Genomic DNA, 24,302 nt, shown 5'->3' with positions numbered 1-24,302 from the left:
TCAGCACCCGGGGCAAGGCAAGTAATTTGCACCCCCTAACCTGTGGATTTGCACCCCCTAACCCGTGGATATGCGCCCCCTAACCCTAACCCCCAGATGTTGTGCCCGGTGCGGCCGGCCCCCCCTGCACCCCCCACGCTACGCCACTGGCAATGAACTCTTACCGCATACAACTGATAAATGCACAAAGCTGCTTTTCTTGGGAATACCTATTTGAAGATAGCAAAACCAGCTGCTATCTCATTTGGCTCTAGATCTCCATGAGATCATCAATGAGAGTGGCTTAAGTATGCAAATATTGTCATGTGGAATTGTGGTCAATTTAACATGTGTGAAAATGGAGTTGAATTACTCTAGGCTCTGGGCACAAACCATCAATATTAACTATTGGGCCAGGAATTGAGAACCTATGGCACTCTAGATGTTGTGGCCTACAGTCAGAGATGATGGGAATTGTAGTACATCGACACCTGGAGGGACACTCCTGCTTTATGTGAACACCATTGAAATACTTGGCATGTACAAAACTGCGTACCCATCACCATTTGCATATGGTTTTCATGAATATAGAGGATGGTGACTTACGCATTTTTTTCTTTAAAGAATCTGATTCTAAAAAGTGTAACAATCTTGGCTCAAAATACAAAACACATGCAACTTTGAGTTACTTGCTCCCATTGAACCTTTACATCTTCAACAGGGCTAGAAACATTATTTAAAAAGTAAAATAAAGTGGTAGGTTCTTGCAGTCAAACAACAGCTTGCAAGCCACATGGATGTTCCTTCTGCACCACATGCCATTTACTGCCCAACCAACTGTTAGGATATATAGTGTTTGAAAGGTGTGCGCTACCCCCAATCTCTGCCAAGATTCCAGGGGGTTCCAAGCACCCACCAGGGATTGTGTTTCCATTGGGAATCAAGACGTGGCATAGACTGTTGTGTCTAAAATATGGTTTATTCTACACATAATCACACCAGAAGCTTTCAATGGAGGGAGTGCAGAGTCTACTGCCTTCATATCTCCAAAGGGGCTCATTCCCCACAGCAGTGCAACACCAGATTCCAAAACATCTCCATGTCTCTGTCTCTGCCTGCCTTCAGGCAGCCAACCAAGATGGTTCTGACCTTCAGCCCCTGCACAATGTTCTGCCTATTTTCTGCTTCTCCTTCCCAGAAAACTCCTCGCCAAGCAATTCCTCCCCTTCCTCCAACTATTCCAAGACTCATTTTAAAAGATGACAATTTTCCTGTGTGACAGCACGCCCCCATTGCCCTGGCAACCTCCCTCTCGGTTACCTGTACGGTTGTCTTGCAGATGGATCAATGGCAGGGCCATCATTTCCCCCTGCCCGTCTGTCTGGCAGAAAAACAAACTCATTCTGTCAGTTCTCATTGAACCCAAAGATCTAGAGGACAAAACATGACACCCAGGGTATCTGGGGGAGCCCTGTTCCTCCACTAACTCCTAACAATACTTAAAGAAGAAATGCAGTTTCCTTTTGCTTTTGGAAAATGCATCAATTTGTATTTAAGGAAAGGCACTGGCTCCAAGCTGTGCTGAAGAGATTTACTCTTGACACCCAGTATCGCTTCTGAGTAAACTATAAATATTCACGGTGTGTACAAAATAATCAGTTCGACAGCCAACATGCGCCGTCACTTTTTTGAATGCGGCTACCATGAGTGACTCAGATGTATAAAAAGGAATAATGGGTTCCTAAGTTCCTTCTCTCACCACAATGCACAGCACTCACAAACTGGTTTATCAAAGATGGAGAAAAAGATAACCTGGGTTACATTGGTGGTTGCCCGCCCGTTACTTAGTTGCACTTGCATAGCGTACAGATCAAAACTTGTAGTATATACACACCTTTCAACACTTTGGGTGAAATCCAGTTGATGCCCTCGAGCGCAGACAGACTTTGGACCCAACATACTTTTGCTGGTACAGGACGGGGCAGGGCGGGGGAATCTTTTTCAGTACTATATTCCCTTTGGGGCAATGTTTTGAGGGCCACATGGCTGTGGTGGGCAGGGATGAAGGCAAAAAGTGATTATGCAAAAAGTGGGTGGCACTCCAGCTGTGACTCTTACAATGGTCTGTCTATATTCCAGCCACGCAGAAGTCAAATAATCCTACACACATCCCTCTCCCCATCCAGGCAAACAAGAGGCATCCTCACAGTTCAAGGACACATTCCAACCAGGCAAAAATCCTTGAGGAGAGTGCAGAGCAAGGCCAGGGAAGGGAGTATGACTTGTTGAGAAGGGGTGTGGCCTACTGAGAGACATAAGAGAAGCATGGAGGGCTATTTTTTAGCCAGGCCTGAAGTTCCCCATCCCTATGCTAATGGGCAATGGTAAGATGGGATTGTTGCTGTTTTGCCCTCCTCCCAAAACTGCCTCCAGAGAGCTGAGTGGTGAAGCAAAATCCCCTCCCCATCTCTTCCGTCAACAGAGGCATTCTCTGTGTCTCGTGAGGAACACTTGCCTGAAAGCAGAATCTGCATATGAAGTCCAGAGGTCACAGAATCCAGATGAGCACAGAGCCAAGGTTGAGAAGGCAAGCAGCAAGAGAAGGCCAGGAACCACAGCCATTGTTTCCAGCATCTGGCTGCTGCTGAGAGTTCTGTTTAAGAAGGCCAGAGACAGCTGGTTCTCATCAGGGCCAATTGGCTCTCATCAGTGGCTTTCTCATCTGTGAAGGCTGATCAGCTGCAGGTGGAGCCACTCTCCCTCCTCCCCCTTCAGGTTGCTATTCAGCAGGTGAAGCTAACTCCCAGCCCATGACACCCTGGATCAAAATCCCTTCTGTGCACCAATCAGATGACAGTATATATGTTACTGACACTTTTTCATCCTTTAGCTAGCTTAGTGAACTAATAAACCATTATTAGTGTTAGGTTAAAAGTTAGGCATTGATATAAAACACAGTAAACAGCATTCCATTTATACTAGATGCATTCCAGTTGAGACTAATGTGGTACCGTATTTTTCGCCCTATAGGATGCACTTTTTCCCCTCCAAAAATGAAGGGGAAATGTGTGTGAATCCTATGGGGCAAATGCAGGCTTTCACTGCGCACTGTGCACCGACCCCTCTCGCTCTCCAGGCTTCAGGAAGCTATCCTCAAGCCTGGCGCGCCCGGCAGGAGTTCCCGCGGGCACGCAAGGCTTGCAGGCAGCAGCCTGCAGCTCGAGGCTCGGGGCGCCCTCTGGAGGATGCCCCGTGCTTCACGCACGTGTCCACAAGCCTTGCGCGCCCGGGGGGGGGGAGTTCCCGTGGGCTTGCAAGGCTTGCAGCCCGGAGCATGGGGCGCCCTCCAGAGGATGCCCTGTGCTTCGGGCAGGTGTCTGCAAGCCTTGCGTGCCCGGGGGAACTCCCCCCGGGCTCGCAAGGCTTGCAGATAGCAGCCTGTTTTGGGGTCGGGGGAAGCTCAGGCTTCCCCCGCACCAGCCCCGCAGCTGGAGGGGGGGAACAATTTTTTTTATTCATTTCCCCCCCCAAAAATGAGGTGCGTCCTATGGGCCAGTGGCCCTATAGGGCGAAAAATACGGTATGTATGCCTCTTCTGAAATCATGTGGTTAGCTAACCTGCAAGATCCTCACTTGGCCCAGTCAGAATATCAGTCAATATGCACTAGCATTGTGTAGAGAAGTCTTGGATGCTGTCCGACTGAACGAAGAAAATTAAAAGGAGGAAATTCCTCCATCTATTGATTGCAGTTTATTTAGGAACTTAAGTTAATTTAGCAGATGGATTGTTTACACTTTCTTAATCAATTAATCTTTATGATCCTGTCTTTTCTCTTTATCTGCTCTATATGGGTGGTTTTTCTTTTTTATGGTTCACGGAGCAAATGGAACCTAGCATTTCGGAGGTGCCAAGATTAACTAGGAATGCTGATGATGTCAACGGACATTGTTAACTTCTGAAATGCTACTTATATTTAAGTTGGGGAGTTTATATAAAAGCAAATGGGATGTCTTTATCAAACCCAGAAGAGAAACCAGGTCTTCTGATTCTCGGGTTATGATTAAAATAACAAAACTTTTTATAAAACACACACAAACACACACACGTGCGTGTGCACAGACACACCACCCTAATCCACATAACTGATTTAATGTGATTTCAATGACAACATGTAGTTCTTTATTGTACGCTCTTCTTGATTTCTTTTCTCTTCTTTTCAATTTTTTTTGTTTTCTTATTTATACTAAATACAGGTGCACTTGGAAAATAACTTATATGGACAATTTGTTATTGGGCTTCTGTTTGGACCATAACACTGGGCAACACTGAGCATCGCCAGAGGCTATGCTATAATAATTTGTTTTGATTTTCACATCTCACTAGCTGAAATAAGAATGTGGGCCAAACTATGCATTGTCTGCCTTTAAGAGCAGAGTTGGTTTCACACACACACACACACACACACACTGCATTTACGGAGTGGGGGTTTATCAGGGCTGATATTGTAGCATGTGGAGGTACAGATTATTAACTAACCTTTTGCTTCCTGCTGTGCTTCTGATCTGGGCTGGGGGTTCCATACCTGGTGTGCAGTGGTTTGTATTTGTGTGAAATTTATTTCTGCAGCAGGGTCCCTTTCTCCAGCATCCTTGTGATAACCAACAGCATGAAAGCAGATGGGAGAGAGCTTCTCAGCCACTGTATTCTCCAAAGCTAAGCATTTAGGAGCACTGAAAACACAAGGTGCTTCAGTTTCAAGAGAACGGTGTGCAAATTCTGTTATGTACAATGGAGCTTCATGGAAAATGCAGCTTAAGTCGCTCTGGAAAAGGATATTGGAGCACACCAAGTCATTTGCCCATATACGTACACAGAAAATAGTAGCTCCACCTGAAAAGCAACACATGAATTGTAACAATGCATCTCTAACTATTATATTATTGTCCACACATGCCATTTGCATGAGCGATGGGGAAGCTTCCATTGAAACAAATGAGAGGTACCCACACCGCAAAATGTAGCGATGTGGGAACTGACATAGATCAGAAGCACAGTGAAGAGTAAAGAATTGAGTTCCCTACTAGACTCCCAGTACAGTTTGGGGGACCCACACTGCCAATCTGTTTAAAAACAAAATGCCTACATGTAAAAGCACAGCTATGTATAATTTGGCTTTTGGAGTCTTTAAAAGACATAGGCCTTGGGTATTGTTGTTTTTTTGAAACTTGGATGGATGCTGAATGTTCAGGCTGAAAGTACTCTATGTCCCCAGTCCATACTGAGAGGCGTAATTAAACTGCAAAAATTCAGAAAAGTGCACATTTTGGCTTTGTTGTGGTTCATGTATCCCTTTGAAAAGTGTAGATTAGGGAGGTTCATGTATAAATGTGAACTCCCAAGTAAGTGTGCATAGGGTCTTTCTACTCCACACAGAAAAACATACAGTGATGCTCTTGCATAGTAAGAGGCTTATGCAGAAAAATGTGCTGGTGGATTATGTCCTGCCTTAATGGAGTCCTAGAAGTCTTAAGACTGGAAGGCATGTAATCATAATCGAGCAGTTCGTACCCATGACACACAATTTCCTTTATACTCAAGTATTTCTGAAATGGCTAGAGTTAGAACTATTGAGTAATGACCAGAGCAGCAACGCTTCATATGGATGAGGTTCCACCCAGATGAATATCTTTCTTTGAGTTAAATCTGTTCCTGTAAACAGATGACTAGGAATCAGGGGCCTGCTTTGTGTTTCTTTGCATTTCTGAAATCTCTAAGGTGACCTTAAACTCACACAAAATTGAAAGGACAAGCTGTACTGGCAAAAGGGGATCTGTGTTTGTAGAACTGTGCTTCATCCAGAACTTCTAATGGTGGCTGAAAACACCAGTTAAAAATAATAAATTGAGTCAGTTGCTTCAGAAGCTAAGCACAGCTTAAATATCAAACACACAAAATCTCAGCGTAAATCCATCAATATAAATCCTTGGATGGTTTTTGCAAAAGCAAAATAAGCAGAACTCTTTGCACAAAATCATACCAAGAAAACTCTAACCAGAGTTGCCAGTAGTATGGGGTGAAAACTCAGTCAACTACGGGGGTGGTCAGGCAATTGAAGTTAGCCTCACCATATCTCAGACTTAAGTGGCTAGCTTGTATCCCGTGGAGATCAGACACTTCACTTTGTGATAGCTGGATTCACACATGGTTTTGACTCAAGACAAGAGTGGGAAACCTATGGCTCTCCAACTTCAACTCTCATCAGCCCCAGTCAGCATCATCAGTGGTTAGGGAGCTAGTAGTTGTAGTCCATCAGTCCACATTTAGCTCAGTTGATAGGGCATGAGACTTTAAATCTCAGGCTTGTGGGTTTGAGCCCCAAGGTGAGCAAAAGGTTCATGCATTGCAAGGGATTGCATTAGATGATTCTATGATTCCGTGTTTCTATGAACCTCTGGAGCACCACAGGTTGCAAACCTCTGATTTTAAGGAAAGGCAATAATAATAATAATAATAATAATAATAATAATAATAATAATAATAATAATAATAATTTATTTGTACCCCGCCCATCTGGCTAGGTTTCCCCAGCCACTCTGGGCGGCTTCCAACAAAGATTAAAAATACATTAAAATGTCACACATTAAAAACTCCCTAAATAGGGCTGCCTTTAGATGTCTTCTAAATGTCAGGTAGTTGTTTTTCTCTTTGACATCTGGTGGGAGGGCGTTTCACAGGGCGGGTGCCACTACCGAGAAGGCCCTCTGCCTGGTTCCCTGTTACTTTCCTTCTCACAGTGAGGGAACTGCCAGAAGGCCCTCGGCGCTGGACCTCAGTGTCCGGGCAGAACGATGGGGGTGGAGATGCTCCTTCAAGTACACTGGGCCGAGGCCATTTATGATAGGTCAACAAAAGATCACAACCTTTGCATGCCTGCAGATGGTCCTAGGTTCAATGGCAAGCATCTCCAGGTAGGCCTAGGAACAATCCATATGTGAAACTTGAATTGCTGCTGCCAGTCAGTGACAGATGAATCATTGACTAAGGCAGATTCATTTGTTTCACCAAGGCATCTTCTTCCTGTTTCTTTTCATGGGGGTCTCTGAGAGGTTGTTGAGAAGCTGGACCTAAATAAAGTTCAAGTGGACTCAGGTCAGCTTGGATTCCAAGGTGGGCAGGGACAATGTGTCCTTCCACACACCTGTACTCATTCTTCCTAAAGGGTGTCCTGAAGACCACAGGGCTCAGGGACTGAAGAGCACAACTACCGCTAGTCTTGACTATTGGCCATGCTGGCTGGGCCTGATGGGAAATGGAGTCCAATAACATCTGGACAAGGCCAGGGCCAAAAGGAAGTGATGACTTGAGATGACCACCCCCAGGGTATCCTAGAGCACATAACCCAATGCATGAACTCTGACAGCTGCCAGTTATCACTACGAGACCCTCCGTGGATGCTAAGCAGTGACCTTTTCTGTCTGGTACATGTCCTTCAAGCACAGGGTCCTCTTCACTGAGTCCATAATGCTCTGTTTCCATGAGCAGTGATTCAGCTGTGGAACACATATGGTACCCCCCCCCCGATAAAGCTACTCAGTTATTCCTATCTTATACAGAAGAAAATCAATGACCTCTTTTACACATAGAACTTGTGAAAATGTTGTTTTCACAGTTCAGTTTCTAACCACCACTACAGAAACCAAAGTGTTTTAGGTACTGGCTGGTTTGCTTTTTTAGCTGCACTTTGGTGAATTTCTCTGCTGGTACAGTGGGGTAGTTAAAGTTATCAAGGGTGGGGCAAGAGTATCAGAACCCAGTTCACAGCCTAACTGACCTCAAAGGGCTGTTGTGAGGATAAAGTAGGCTAATTCATTCATCCATTCTCAGGTTTATATCCCACAATTCCTCCAAGGAGCTCAGTGTGGCATACATGGTTGTCCTTCTCCCTATTTTATTCTCACATCAACCCTGTGAGGAAGGTAGGACTGAGAGACAGTGACTTGGCCCAATGTCGCCCAGCAAGTTTCAAGGCCAGGTAGGCATTTGAACTCTGGTCTCCGAAGTTGATAGTCCATCACTCGAGCCACTATGCCACATTGGCTCTCTGGGTTACCATGTACAATATCTGTGGTGGCATTAGCTCTAAATGTGACTACTGCCACCAATAATGATGATGGTTAATAGCCCTATTACAAATCTCACCTTAACTGCAAATTCTTGCAGGCTTGGCTTCCAGTCTACAATAATAATCCTGGCCTACTTCATTTCTCTTGCCCTGTAAGCAAGAAGGAAGCAGCTGAAATCCCTTCCCCCTTGCCCTAGAAAAATTACCCACAAAAGGGCAGACATTTTGATTCTGGTTTGCATCTATAAGTTGAAGGTAAAGGGTAAAAGGTAAAAGGACCCCTGACCATTAGGTCCAGTCATGGCCGACTCTGGGGTTGCAGCACTCATCTCGCTTTATTGGCTGAGGGAGCTGGTGTACAGTTTCCAGGTCATGAGGCCAGCATGACTAAGCTGCTTCTGGTGAACCAGAGCAGCGCACAGAAACGCCGTTTACCTTCCCACCAGAGCAGTACCTGTTTATCTACTTGCACTTTGACGCGCTTTCGAACTGCTAGGTTGGCAGGAGCAGGGACCGAGCAACGGGAGCTCACACCGTCACGGGGATTCGAACCACGACCTTCTAACTGGCAAGTCCTAGGCTCTGTGGTTTAACCCACAGCGCCACCCGCGTCCCATATCTATGTTAGGTCATGGTAAATTTCAACTTACCTTCATGCCAATGTCAATAGTTGTGGGTTGTTTTTTTTACCTCTTGCTGGACCTCTTCAGTTGCCCTTGGTGAACCACCACTGAACACCTGATGGGAAAAGATGGACTCGGAAAATCCATTAAAACGGGCGTGAGTAAAATGTTCACATCTCAGCTGCATTGTGACACCTTAGGGTAATGTGACACACTGGCCTTGCAGGGCATTTTAAAAAAGAAATAGTGTAACTGGAAACTTCTTTTGACTTTGAGAAGCTATTAAGCTTTTAGTGAATCACATATTGTAAAGAAGAAGCTGTAATGTGAAAAGTGCAGCTCTGGGAATTAAAATGTAAAGCAGGCCAATTCTCTAGGAAGAGACTGGTGGGGAAGCCTGCCAACTTTTCCTGGCAATGCGAGGTAACAGTTGCAGAAATCCTCTTTCAAGTCTAAACCATATCTAATTCCACCGTCACTACCGGTCTGGAGGTTCATTGACGGAACTTCCATTTTTTCTTTTCTGCCTGGGACCTTGTTAATTCTGTTCCATCCGTTGGTTAGCTGGAGATCTGCATTAGAAAACCTCTTCCAGGCACAAAAGGGGTATTGCATAAGTAAAGTTAACACCAAACACACATCTGTTCTTCTGTTTTGCACAAACTAGTGGTGTGCCTTAGTTGGACCTCCCAGCTTCCATCTTTTTCCCTTGTTGTGTTGTTTGATTTTAAGCAAGGAAGACTGTGAGGAAGATGGACAGCATTTTAGCTGGAGGTCAAGCAAGAGTTGTCCATTTTTATTTTCATTTTCCAACCAGGCAGGAAAGATATCTGGTTTTCTGTTTACGGCTGCAATCCAATACAAAGTTGCCTGGGAGTTGGCCCCATTGAACAGAATGAGGGAGACTTACTGCTCTGAATAAACACAAAATAGATTCTGCTTTAAATTAATCTTGGGGTGGAGGATGGAAGCTAGTTTAACATGCACGTATCTAATACGCAGAAAATTAATAAAGAGTATTTAAATAATGTGCATATTTAGTCACTTTGTATTTTGCTGAAAAACCACCATAGCTTGTGGTTTTGGGATGTACTTTAACATGATGTACCCCCATACATGTTGTGTAAACAGAAGCTGTATCACTTCCTAATAAATACTGCAATGCAGCTGCCTATCAGTTTCCAGTTCCTGTGCATGGTTTTGATGGAGGAAGGACATCTGCAGAGAAGCAACTTTTTTCAAGTGCATATCTTTCTTGCCCGATAAGGATAACTTGTGTTTCACTGCAGTCCATTGTTACATTTGTGTTGGTTTCTTTTCTGCTTCTCGTCTCAGGCTAAAGTATCCCCTGGTCTTCTTCCAAACACAGCAAAAATGTCAAGGAACATAATGACCTGGGTGGTCCATAATAAACTCCCCTTTTCAAGAGAAGACCTGGTAGCAGAGGGGTGGAAAAAATACTTTTGCTTCAGAGGACCATGCTTTGCATCTCATCTGCTGTATCATGCTTTTACAACAAAATTCTATGTATGTCTTTTGACATGTCTCTTTATTTTATTATGTATATAATCCCCCCCTAAACTGCTGGTTTTAATTATATTTTGGGGGGGGGTAAATGAACTATTATTTATTTATTGAAACAGAAATACAAGATAAAAAACACAAAATACACAATAAAAGCAAAAGCAAAAACAAACCAATAATCCCTGGAATATTTCTGCCTGGTGCCTAATGAACCTCCCTGGGGGAAGAAAGTTCTACAAACAGGGAGCCACTGCAAAAAGGGCCCATTCTTCTCATGGAGAAGGTCTGGACTTCTCATGGAGGCACGCGAAGAAGGGCCTCAGATGATGATCTCAGGGTCTGGGTAGGTTCATATGGACAGAGGTGTTCCTTGAGGAATTAGTTTTTAACATTTGGCTTTATGGGTATTTTTAAATTATTGTTTTATATAATGTCTTATACAAAACCTCTTGAAGGTTTATGATTAAGCGGTACACAATTTCTGTTAAATAAATAAACGTCTATTCAGAAGCGTACACAGAATTGCACCCTTAATTTCCTAGATTGCAATGCACCCACCAATCTGTGCATCTATTTACATCAGCTTCATCAGGAATCATTGGTGGTGTCAGATAAGAGTACGTAAATCTGTAGCTTTGTCTAATGACAGATTTTGGTTTATAGTTAATTCACAACTACAGTTTAGTGCTTTAACACTGGAGAGAAACACAGTGTGTCGTTATTTCAGGTGGATGCCACTGCAAAATAATTTTTTTGCTTTCTCCTGTTTAACATCTTTGAATAGAGGAAATATTTTAGCTGAACTAGTGTTTGAACTTCAGCATTTGTTTCCCATGTCAACCCACTCTCCACCCAGAAGTCCGCTTCAAATGTTTCAGTTGGACACATAGGATGAATTCAGGGAAGCAGCTGTGTCATAGAAGTAACATCTGGCCCATCGCTATTCTGGTTACAGCTGCAGTTTCCTGGCAGCAATTTGTGTGAGCGCAGCAATTGAACATGTACCAGCTGTAACTGGGGATGCAGCAGATCAGACAACACTTTCTCTCATGTTTTTCTTGTAAGCTGCTCTGGGAGCCCTTTTGGTTATGGGTATCAGTGCCTTAAACAGACATACTTAATCACTGGCCAACCTGCATAAATGAAGCGGGAAATATCTGAACCAATCCACAGAAAGAAATAAGAGTACTCCGTGAGTAAAAAATATAGGTATTCAGATGGGCATCCGCTCAGCTTGAAAAGCTGCTAACTCTGGTCCAGCTCCTCAGGAGGACCAGCTCTACCATTAGGTATCATGACATGGCTACCCACACAAAGCAGGGTTGGTGAGGGGTGTGGCTAAGGAGGAACTCTGTTCCAGGGAGAGTCTGAGGGCTGAATTGTTATGTACTGAAGTTCTCACCCTGGGCCAGCAGGAGGATACTGTAGATAGTTTTCACTCAGGTCCACGTATGCAAATAAGGGATTGAATGTGATGTTCAGTGATTGGATAGTTACAGAAAATGGTTACTGTTGCTTTCTAGTGGAGCTCTATATAAGCAGGCTGGCTGAACCCTTCAGTTCTGTTCTGTTCTGGCCTGTGAATAAAGAAGAGCTGTTTGAAGAATCGCTGTGTCGTCTGATATGTTCACCCACAACTTAACATGAATAAAGAGGCTTGTTGAGGCATTTGGTCTCCAGCCGGCATACCCACCAACACTTCTGCAATGACATCCTAAGGAAAAGCGGGACATTTCAGGATCAAATCAGAAATCGGGATAGCTTTTGTAAATCTGGAAGTGTTCCTGGAAAATAGGGGCACTTGGTGTGGGCCTGAGGCTCCCCTGCCATTTCTAGTTTGAGAACTCTACTTTCTTGCAGAACCTGAAGTGCTTTGACCAAAAGGTCACCTTTTATGTGCTGCAAAACACATTGTGTTCGTTCTTGCTGTTGGTTTACTGCTTGTGGCCTCACTTTTCCACCTGCCTCTCGCATGCAAGTGCCTATTTGCGGCTCGAACATCATCTGCTCCAGTTGTGTCCACAAGGATTCCCATCGCATCCATTTCTATTTACTCTGCTTTCCTTTTGCCTGCTGTACAAGGCTGCAATTGATTGATAATAATTAAGCTGTCAGGCACCTCCATGAGGGCCAGCCCGGAACGAAGGAGTGACAAATGGGGCTGTTTCCGTAGCCTGCCATTTTTCTTGGAGTTAATGGTGTGGCACAAGTGCTGTGCTCAACAGCCCCTAAATGAACTGATGGGCACAGCTGTTCCCAGTGACAGTTTTGTGACTTGAGGAGAAATTAAGGTTGTGAGGGAAGTTTAACAGCACCTATTTATGGCAATCCACTGCTAACTCTAGCATGCAACATAAAGCTGTGTGCTCAGGATTGATGCTTTTCTATATATATTCAAACAAATATTCAAACAAGAATCACAGTGCCCCATTTCATTTGCAAACAAGGTGAGATAAAACAGGATTCTCTGTGTTGCCAGTCTAGGAACAAACACACATAGACAGGCATCTACCTGCCCCAGCTTGGAAAAAAGAAAGATTATATTTGATTTCCTGTTACTAAGTCCAATACTTTATGTATTATATCCTGTTTTATTTTCACAGTCATTGACTTTGTTAGGCTTTTCTCTTATGCACTTGTTGAACCAGGCATTCTCATAAGAATTATACTGGGTATACTGTAAAATATTTTATATTTTTACTTCCTTTTCCAGTAGCAAGTATTAGTGCTTGTGTGTTTCTGTCCTGGTTGCAAAATCCCACAATATGTGTAAAGGGTCAATATAAATACATTTAGATGTGTGGATCACCTGTTGCAAGGATTTAAATAAGCTGATACGGCTTAGCAATTTGTGTGCGTGCAAGTGTATGCTTGTGCATGTGTGGATGGTGAAGCAAGGTCCAAGCAACCCAGTCTTACCATCATCCAGCGGTTGGCACAGCCTGTCCACAGTAGTGCCCTTGTAGAATTTAGCAGGGAGTAGGATGGAGACAAAACTGGAATTAACTGGCTCCATCTGTCATTGTCTCTGCCTCTCTAGATCTCCCAGACTTCCAGCCACCGCTTTGTGTGTCTTCACACATGCACATGCATACTTCAAAAATAGAGGAAATGTACAGAATTTCAGAGTGTAGCAACTTTGGCAAAAAAAATTAAAAAAGCTCAACTATGGCATCCCTACATTCTTTCTGCTTGCAATATTTGCCCCCCTGGATTGATTTTCTGTTTGGATTTTCATGGATCCTATACCCTAGACACCAGATTGATCTCTAGTAACATGCATCTAAGACCATAGGAGCTTGTTTCATGGAAATTTGACACTGGATTGGTAGTTGTGTTCTCTTAAACTAAAAGGCCCTGCAGTTAGGATAGCTCGTATAATGTGATAAGCTTTAACCAGAGGAATTTAGGTGGGACAATGTAGGATTCAGCAATGTGGGAGCTATCATTAATTTTAATATTGCATATTCTGAGTAGTGTTAAGTTTAAAAGTTAAGTTGCATATTCATATTCTACTGTGTTTCCTATGTAATCATTATGTGTATATACCTAGCTCCTCGAAATAATAATAGTTCTGCAATAGATTTCCCCTAGAGGTGAAATTTATTTATGTAGGGGGTGATGAATTTATCCCACCTGTTTTTTCCAAAGAGACTCAAGGTGGCTATCAATATTAAAAAGAAGACGCACGCAAACATAATCCCAATCCAATCCCAATATACCTGTATGTTATAGTGGTTCTTCCTGGGAGCAGAAGGGGTCCTTTTGTTCCAACAGCAGCTAGAGATCTTCAGGTTCTCTACATGTAGTGCATTGACAGAAGAGATGGCATTTTAAAATGGTACATTTTAATACTGGCCATTATCTGAAATGTACTTAGAAGCCCATTCCACGTGTTCAAAGACTGGAACAAAAGTACACTCCAAAAAGTGATGAATCAAATATTCTCTTCCTGTTCCTGCTTTCTCTTTTCATGGCAGGCTTTTATTCACATTAGATTCATTATGTGCAAGACTGAACCAACTCAATGCTGTGAGGAGAGAGCAACTGACTGAAATAACCATTACCTTGAGTTGGCTGAGCTTCTTTTCCTTTTCGCTATTAAAAAGGATCCTGCATGCATTTCTTCCATGGTTGCACAATGGCGTAGATGGACACACATTGTTACCAGGAAGAAGTTGCTGGAGGAATCCAATAAAAAATATTTTAATAGAGGATCGTTTTCATATGTTGGTGTTGATAAAGGGGTCCACACATGTATATGGAAAGGCTGTTCATAGAGGGCTGAATTCTGACCATCAGGTGACATTTCCAAACAAAGGTATGGGGGGAGGAGCAGCACAAAGGGAACTCTGGGAATTGCAGTTCTGTGAGGGGAATAAGGGTCTCCTAACAATGCTCAGCACACTTAAGAAACCACAGTTCCCAAGATGCTTTGTGAGAAGCCATGACTCTTTAAAGTGGTATGATACTGCTTTAAATGATACTGCTTTAAAAAACCTTCAACTTTCAACTTTTCAACCTTGTCAGAACTGACAATTGTCCAATTAAGTCCAACTGTGCATTTGGAGACTCACGTTTCTTTCTTTCTTTCTTTCTTTCTTTCTTTCTTTCTTTCTTTCTTTCTTTCTTTCTTTCTTTCTTTCTTTCTTTCTTTCTCTTCTGATAGTACGGTGATAGTACTACTGCTGCAATCTTTCTGAAGTCCACCTGGGACCCATTGAGTCCTAGCCCATAGGTCAAACATATGCTAGAGGGCAGGGAAGGAGGAAGGGGTGGGGGGACGGACTGCCCTGGGTGTCTTCGCTGGGGGGGTGACATTTGGCACGGCACCTGCCCACGTCTCCCAAGCCTACCCTGAGCTGTCAGGGGAAGGAGGGGGGGAGCTGCGCTGCTTTGCTGGCGGCATTCTCCCCTTCCCCCTTCGTTTTGACAGCTGGGGGAGGCTTGGGAGTTGCGGGTGGGCAGTGCGCCAAATGTCCACCCCCGGCTGCAGGGCACACGTGCCACTCTGTGCACCCAAGCAGCTGTCCCGTGCCTGGGAGGGCACTCTGCATGCCTCGCCCCCCTCGGGAGCACGCCCGCCCTGGGCAGCATGGGAATATGCTCCACCACTGCCTGCGAGTTGCAAGCCAGAAATTGGTCTCTGAGTTGCATTAAGAAAGACAAATCATTTGCTGAATGAGATGCAAGTATTTTTTGTGTGTGGCACAAAACAAACATTAAGCTGCACAGCTGCAAAGAAATGGAAACAGCTTTAGCAGAACCACCAGGGGCCCAGATCATTAAGCAATATTGCTGCCTCGCAGAATTCTAATTGAGCATTAGGAGATTGCAATAAAACCTAATGTCAAAGTGACACAGAATTAGAGAGATAATTAGGTATGGATATATGACTCTATTATATTTATTAAACTACACTAGATTTATGCTACTCAAGCCTGCATTGCTATGTGGTAAATTAATCATTAGCATCTATTACATATGAGAAATAATGTTATCATCATTTTTTAAATCTGTTTTCTCAACTGTCTCTCTTCTACCTACTTGTGGAAATATTTTCTAGGCGCTTATTTGTTCTTGCTCAATGTAAATCAAAATGTATCTGCAAAACCTGCAGACCTGATGATGTAATGCTGTAGCCTATTTAAGGTGCTATCACTGATTTTGTCCTAGATAGATACAGTTCCAGCACTAGTAAGACCAAAGGCATCCTTGCTGAGTCAAGAACTTCACTCTTGGGCTGCAATCTGGTACACTGTTAGGCGACTTGGATTTCATTGACTTTCATGGGATTTTAGCAGCCTAACTATGTGGAGGATTGCAGCCGCATTCTGATTCATATCAACGTCTCTTTTGATTAGTTTTAATGTTCAGGCTAATTTTATGCTTCAGTCCTTTGGCCCATAGGCTTCCCAATATTTCTGGTCAGGAGTCAGAAGCCTACTTCTTATAATTAAAGAATATTATAAGTGGCATAGCTGCTGCAGCCCCAAGGCTTCACCCTATGCTCCAGTACTCCCAATATAGCAATGCAGAAATCTCATAAAAATTCCAGGAAAACACAGATAAAAGCACCCTTGCCAACTCCTTGGTTTGGATAAACTGAACAAAGTCGGGTGTGTGTGGTGCTTCTAGATCTCATTAAGGGCTGTTCTACCTCTACCCATAATTTGAGCACTGAGGATGACAATCAACCAACATAAAACCAAATATTTCTGACTAAAATTTTAAGACCCATACTAATAGAGTGAAGGTCAGAAGCAGGCCTCATTTATGCTAGGCCACATATAGCTGCCAATGTGGAAGCTGGATTCTGGTTTCAAAAAACCAAGGTGCTTGGAACTGTAATTCTATATATTTATGTTGTGTTAGTCCAGGATGTTTTGTAACCTATTGTCTCAAGTGCAAAGTTTCATGGCAGGCTTCGACGTGCAGGCAAAGCAGATTCCCACACGCACTGCCATGATGGAGGAAGTGCCATTCTTCAGCTGGTCCATTAATCCAAGCTGCCAAAGCTTTTCTTTCAGAAAGGCGTTATCGCTGCTCAGGTCAGAAGAATGCGAAAGGCGTACAGTAGGTGCTGCCAAACATCGGTTGGTGACATACATGCACAAAGTGAGCTTTTGGGTTTCCAGAATGCTTCTCTGAATAAAAGAGCCTTTGCTAGATCAGGCCAAAGGTTTATCTCGCCCAACAGCCAGTTCCAAACAGGTGTCAACCTGACACCTCTGGGAAGCCCACAATCAAGAGATGGAGGCAACAGGTCTCTTCCAGACACTGATATTCAGAGACATGGAGCATCTGGCTAGGGGCCATTGACAGCTTGATCCTCAGTGAATTTGTCTAATCCTCTTTTAAATCTGTCCAAGTAGGTGGTGCTGAAGAGCAAAACTCAAAGCTCTGTCTCTCCTCAAACGTACCCTTAATCTTATACAGACTCGTTTCCTTTATGATCTCGTTAATGAGCTAACATGTAGGTAGTGGTGTAATTGCTGTTGTTTATCTACCAAATACGCAGAGGGGTGTTTCCTGCCACCTTGTCTCAAGGTTAGATTTAACTGAAACGTCTCAATGGTAAAGGTATACAATATTCAGGTGGTCATAGCAATTCTGAATGGATCATAGCATCTGAATGGGAGAAACCACACCCGCCTGTCATTCTGTGATAAATTATATCCCGATCTGTGCGCACACCCCACTAATGTAAATAAATAGAAGTTCTACCCAGGCAGCCCAAAGTTCTGTGCCAAGATATGCTGGATTGTATGCGCCGCATAAATTACGCAAATTGGGCAAATATTTCACCTGGGGAGGAGACAGCAATGTGCCGGGATGCTGGGAGCCCTGCCCCTTAACCACAGGCAACCTGAATCAGCCGCTGCTTGGGCTTCTGAGATTTGACACGGCATAGTGCAAACACTTTCGAGCACATCTTTGCACCCATAAGACCTAGAAATGTCTTTTGTTTCTTTTTTTAAAAGGGGCGGTTCTCAGGATGGTGAGTTTTGTGCTCACCTTCAAGTACTACACTCCTTTCGTGCTCCTGTGGAAGCTGGCATCCACACACAGAAAGATTATATCATTACGCTGTACAGTATCACTAGCAGAGAGAGAACAAACCTATCATACTTTCAATTTACTTGTTGAATGTTCCCAGTATATAGAAAGGTAGATTGTGTGGGGGAAAGAGCTCTAACCTGACCTTCTATCAATTGTGCTATTTTAGGTGTGCAGGGACGGTTTGTTTGTTTTTTGCTGACACCCTTTATTTAATCATTTGTGCTCTTGCAGGAGATTGCATGGTGTACCGCAAAGTTTGTACTGGAAGCCAGTCAAATTTGGGATCCCACCATTAGGACAAATGCAACCCAAATAGAAAATCTGAAGATGGCACAAAGGTGCATATGTATTCTCCAGTAACTTGTTCAGCTGTAACTGTCTTGCAAAAAGATATTGCAGGAAGTAGTGCTAATTTTCCTGCAGTTTTTTTCCACCCCAGCGGCGTGGGGGGAGACTAAAATTGGAGCCCCTCAGCACCTGAAGTCTGGTCACTTAGGAATGAATACCTGTGTGGTTTTCCAGGGAACTAATTAGGTCAGTTGCCATTTTGAGTCCACCTTCAGATGCCCCAGAGACTAGTGAAAGAGATTGTTCTTGTCTCGTTTTAGCTCTGAACCCCTTTGGGCTCCACCTTTCCACCCTCAGGTGCTGAAGCAACTTGAAATGTTAGCAATCATTTCCTTGGTTCTGAAGCTTAATAATTGGAAGGGGTCCTGTGGGGTGGGGGAAAGCAATTAATTCCCCATCATGTCACCAGATTAAACTCCTAGAGCTTCAGATCCCAGGATGTGGGTAAAGGCATATCACAGAACTGAATGCAACCACACAGGAATGGAGAAGAAGAAAGACAGAACTTGACAATTGGCTGGAACGGAGGCACAGGGCTGGATGGGGGACACTCCTGGGGAGCTTGAAGCATGGCTGTTCTCCCCCCCCCCCATTGCTCCTTTAACTGCATAGATTCCCGCTTGACATGATAAATGTATGAAAGAGATTAATGAGTAGAAATATTCAGTCATCAGCATGAAGGAGCAGAAGGGGTTGAGGGACTGCATTAGCCCAAGACATGAGTCAACTATAGTTGAGCATTATGTCTGAACAAGGTCATCATTTGAGTTGAATGTTTATATATAGCTGACAGATGAAGAACCAGAAGTCCTTTAGTTTCTTAACTTAATTTCCCCCTGTCTTTTAATCTCTCTCTCTCTTTCCCTTCTTTTCCTCTGTTTTTCTTTTATCTAGATTTATTTAGACCAGAAAATATATCTGATAATAATCTTTGTATCTCTTTATAAAATCTAATAAAAATTATTCCAAAACAGACTAGCTGCTTGGGACCTGTGGGATTGTGCATGTCTGCATCTAGCAGTGAGAGAGGGTGCTGGATCAGGAACCCTACACAAATCTGAACACACAATTCATTGCTATGGGAATTCCAACGCAAAACATCAAATGAGGCTGCTCCCAGTTACGTTTAATATCAGGAACAGCACACATTTCCATCCATATCAGATGGAAATATGGATCCACACAAGGAATGGGAATGCCTTTAGCTATACATGTGTGTTGTTGTGCATGACTGCTTGGATTGGGTCCCTTCTATATTTAGGTAGAATTATGTTTCTTGTCACCCTTCTGAGTTTTGAACAGCAGTCTTTCCTTTACCCTGTGTTTATATCTAGAGAATTTTAATACCCCTCTAGGATAAAATAGTCTTATAAATCATAAACATTATTGGAAAATGCACCGTAAAACCCAAATGTATATCTCAGTTTGATCGATGCTCAATAAACAATCTTTGTTAAAAATAGAATCCAGAAATACTGGTGGCAGCCTCTGGAGAAAAGAATGCCTGTTATGGTATAGAAACCTCCTATGGAACAGAATTAAAAATAGTACATATTTATCTTCCTCCTTTGGTCTAGGAAATCTTGGACACATTTCAGGAGAACTGATCCATGGCCAAAACTGTAAAGGAAAACAGAAACATCTGTTCGAGGAGAATGCTTTACTCAGCAACAATGCCACCTACTGTACTTAAGAATTATATCAGAAAGATGTGCAGGATTTTGGCTCAGGTATGCTGCATTCTCTAAGGCAATGCTTTCCTTTGTGTTTAATGGATACGAAGTAGATTCTGGTAAATTCAGATGCGAAGAGTTTCTTATTCTTCACAGTCTAGCACAGCTTGATACAAATCCCACCAATTCTACGGCATTCATCAATGATGTTATGCGAGATGATCTATGGGAAGAGTTTTCATTTGTCTTGGGCATACAGGTAATAAGGTACCTCAGCATCTTCCTCAACTGGAAGCCTCAGAATTCTTCAGTCTTGGGCATTAATCATTAGCTTTTCCTCCATCTCCAGGGAGGCAGAGCTGTTTCTCTGAACAAATGCTTCTGCTGTATATGTAACACTAAACTTGATTTTTGTGCCGGTTAGCGGTCTTTGTGGCATGATAGAATATGCTCGATCCTCTTGCAATCAATTCCTTCAGCCTCACAAGTTGGTACAGGCAGGGTTATTTGGACAAAGGAAACACAAAATGGGCATGAGCATAGTTTCTTTATCAAGCAGATTTATAGAGCTGAAAAATGACAGACTACCCAATTCATTGCAAGAGGGACAAGCCTCTTGATGATTCAACTGATTGCTTTAACAGATTAGCTGACAGGAAACAAGAATCCAGCTCAATCCTATGCATTTCTCTTCAGTGCACTCAGTGGGACTTTTCTCCCCAGGTGAGTGATTGCAGAACTGCAGCCTGAGAGGTCTTAGACAGCATGTTGCTGTTGTTGTTTAGTCGTTTAGCCGTGTCCGACTCCTCGTGACCCCATGGACCAGAGCACGCCAGGCACTCCTGTCTTCCACTGCCTCCCACATTTTGGTCAAACTCATGCTGGTAGCTTCGAGAACACTGTCCAACCATCTCATCCTCTGTTGTCCCCTTCTCCTTGTGCCCTCCATCTTTCCCAACATCAGGGTCTTTTCCAGGGAGTCTTCTCTTTTCATGAGGTGGCCAAAATATTGGAGCCTCAGCTTCAGGATCTGTCCTTCCAGTGAGCACTCAGGGCTGATTTCATTAAGAATGGAGAGGTTTGATCTTCTTGCAGTCCACGGGACTCTCAAGAGTCTCCTCCAGCACCATAATTTAAAAGCACCACTTCTTTGGTGATCAGCCTTCTTTATGGTCCAGCTCTCACTTCCATACATCACTACTGGGAAAACCATAGCTTTAACTATACGGATCTTGGTTGACATTTTAATAATAATAATAATAATAATAATAATAATAATAATAATAATAAAACAAATTGCAAACAAATAGAGCCATTTTTAAACAAAAACAATACACTTTATTAAAATGCTGCAAGAGCCATACACAAGCTCTATTTGGATTTTGTTTCTGCGCAGTTTCTGTATTTGTGCCTGGTGGCTGGGAGAATAATTTAATCAGATTTGTTCAGACACAAACCATCCCAGCAGTAAGCCCCCTGCTGGACAATGTGAAACGTCAAGGCAAGAATTTGCTGCTGGCTGAAAAGCCAAGAGGCTAAATTGCAGAGAGCTTTGGAGTCCTGTAATTAGGCATTCCGCCTGCCTGATCATTCTAATCTCTTCCGCTGGTGACATCCAAGATCCAGGAATAGCTAGAGTGGATGTTACCCTTGGAGAACAAGAAGCCATTCTTCTTTAATGTGGCGAGAAGGAATTTAGCTTAATGAGTACACAGTCTTGCACCAACTTGGGGAAAAGCAGCCTGTCATTATCACATTAAAAAGAGAACTTGTCTATTTGCAGGTTTAGACATATGTGTCCTTCATTTTACATTTCAAATTCCAAATGGCAGCTCTTGGGCTCATCTCTTAAGTCAGGCAATTGCAAGCATTCCCCTCCTTTTCAGCCAAGGGCTACATCCCTAGGCATGTCTTCTAGTATCTGTAACGTAGAAGAAGCCTCATGGTGCTGTTAATAGCCAAAGTCTGAAGGGGAAGAGTTTCCCCTTCCTGAAGAACAACTGTCAGTTCCAAGGAACTGCAAAATGAATAATTGCCATGGTCACTCTGAGCTGCAGCAGTCAAGAAGGGCAGGGCAAAAAGTCCTAAAGAAAATAGGGTGTTAATGTTTAACCTTTGTTTTGGCTGGCTTTACGCATACTTGATATTTAGATGGTTGCTAAAGTTCTTCAGCTACAATCTTTATAGAAATACAATATTGTTTGGGTGTGTGCACTGAATTCAGACAAGCCGTGAGTGGTGGAGCTGGATCTGTTCATGGAAGCACAAGTCAAAACAGGACTCCCTCAAGAATTTTCAAAACAAACAAAATGGCTGCAGACAAGTATTGAAATTTGTCAGGTTTCATACCCTCATAATGGGACGCGGGTGGTGCTGTGGGTAACCACAGAGCCTAAGACTTGCCAATCGAAAGGTCGGCGGTTCAAATCCCCACGACGGGGTGAGCTCCTGTTGCTCGGTCCCCTGCTCCTGCCAACCTAGCAGTTCGAAAGCACGTCAAAGTACAAGTAGATAAATAGGTACCGCTCTGGCAGGAAGGTAAACGGCGTTTCCGTGCACTGCTCTGGTTCGCCAGAAGCGGCTTAGTCATGCTGGCCACATGACCCGGAAGCTGTACGCCGGCTCCCTTGGCCAATAAAGTAAGCTGAGCGCCGCAACCCCAGAGTCGGCCACAATTGGACCTAATGGTCAGGGGTCCCTTTACCTTTATACCCTCATAAGTGGCATACTTGACTGAAAATTTCATCCAACTCTACCCCAATTTCATCCAATTACCCCAAATTTCATCCAACTCTACCCCAAAATAAAAATAATTATAATAATTATAGACATTTCATTCTTAAAAACCCCTCTGATGTTATGGGAGCCCAGCACTAACTAAAACTTCTGAAATTATTTACCTGTCATTCGGCAGGTTTTATCCATGGGTGGGTGGCGGGTGCTTCTAGGCATGCAATTTCATTCACTTCTGTCTAAAGGAAAATAATAGTCATTTATTGATTTCTTAGTAGTGAAAGAAGGGGAAGGAAGCAGACTTGGAAAGACCCACAGCTGAACTGGGCAGAGTGGAACACATGGGACCAAGGCTGGATCTAGACACATCAAAGAAGCGTTCCAGTCAAACACGTTGTAAACATTGTACAGTCAAACCTTGGTTCCTGCATGGCTCCGTTTTGGAACATTTTGGCTCCTGAACGCCAAAAACCTGGAAGTAAATGCTCCCGTTTTTTAACGTTTTTCAGAAGCCAAGGGTACGATGTGGGTTCGACTTGGGTGCAGGAAGCGCTTGCAACCAGTTGGAAGCCACGCCTCAGTTGTCAAACATATCGGAAGCCGAACGGGCTTCCGGAACGCATTACGTTCAACAACTGAGGTTTGACTGTATGAAAAATCAGGTTGGCAAAAAGGGAACTCCACAGCACCATCTGGTGTCACAGTGTAAGAATGCATAATCATTGCATATACAGTGGTACCTCGGGTTACACACGCTTCAGATTACAGACTCCACTAACCCAGAAATATTACCTCGGGTTAAGAACTATGCTTCAGGATGAGAACAGAAATTGTGCGGCAGCGGTGCAGCAGCAGCAGGAGGCCCCATTAGCTAAAGTGGTGCTTCAGGTTAAGAACAGTTTCAGGTTAAGAACAGACATCCAGAATGAATTAAGTACTTAACCCAAGGTACCACTGTACTTTTTCTTTGCCAATGTAGCTGAGTCCCAAGTTAGGCTCCCCCCCCCCCAAAGAGGTGTACTGGAGTTTAAACAGAATATTATGCTCAGCATACACCCGTAATATCTATATGCCTTTTACAATTGAATCTTTAAAAATGCAAAAGGTTTATGTACTTATTCCCTATTTATATTGGCATAGGATACAGACATATTTCAAGTGAGCAGGACAGAGTTTAGTCTTTCAGTTTCTATACTACAAACTTATTCGCCCTTTATCATAAGATCCCAAGATGGATTACAACAATACAGTCATAAAGTTATGAAACAAGTTCCAGTTATTAAAAGCAAATAAAACTGCTCCAACAAAGGCAGAATAGCAGAGATTCAAGAAAAATGGTTAATTCCACAAAATAAATTACCATAACTGCACAAGGCTAGTGTGAAGAGGTGCATGCTCACCATACAGTTGAAGTTGTTTCACAAAGATGCTGAATACACCTTTGTGGCGTTCCACAATTCAGACACTGCCAGAGAAAGCTGTCTCTGGGGCCACCATTCCTGCACTTCTGAAGTTGGTAGAACTTCCAAGTTGGTAGAACTTCCCTCTAAAGAGCTCAACACATGAGAACATCTCATGGGAGTGGAGGTGGTCCTTCAGATATTTGAAGGTCCAAGTTGTGTCACCTGTGTTCACCTTGAATTGGTAAGGACATAAACTGGCAACCACTGCAACTGTTTTAAAACATGGGGTTAAAGGAGCTCCAAAATGCAACCCTGGCCAATGCTCCCTCTTTT

This window comes from Podarcis melisellensis (genome assembly GCF_964234715.1).
Source record: "Podarcis melisellensis genome assembly, chromosome: 5".
NCBI lineage: Eukaryota > Metazoa > Chordata > Lepidosauria > Squamata > Lacertidae > Podarcis > Podarcis melisellensis.
The sequence above is the reverse complement of the archived record's forward strand: the minus strand, read 5'-3'. Positions refer to the sequence as shown.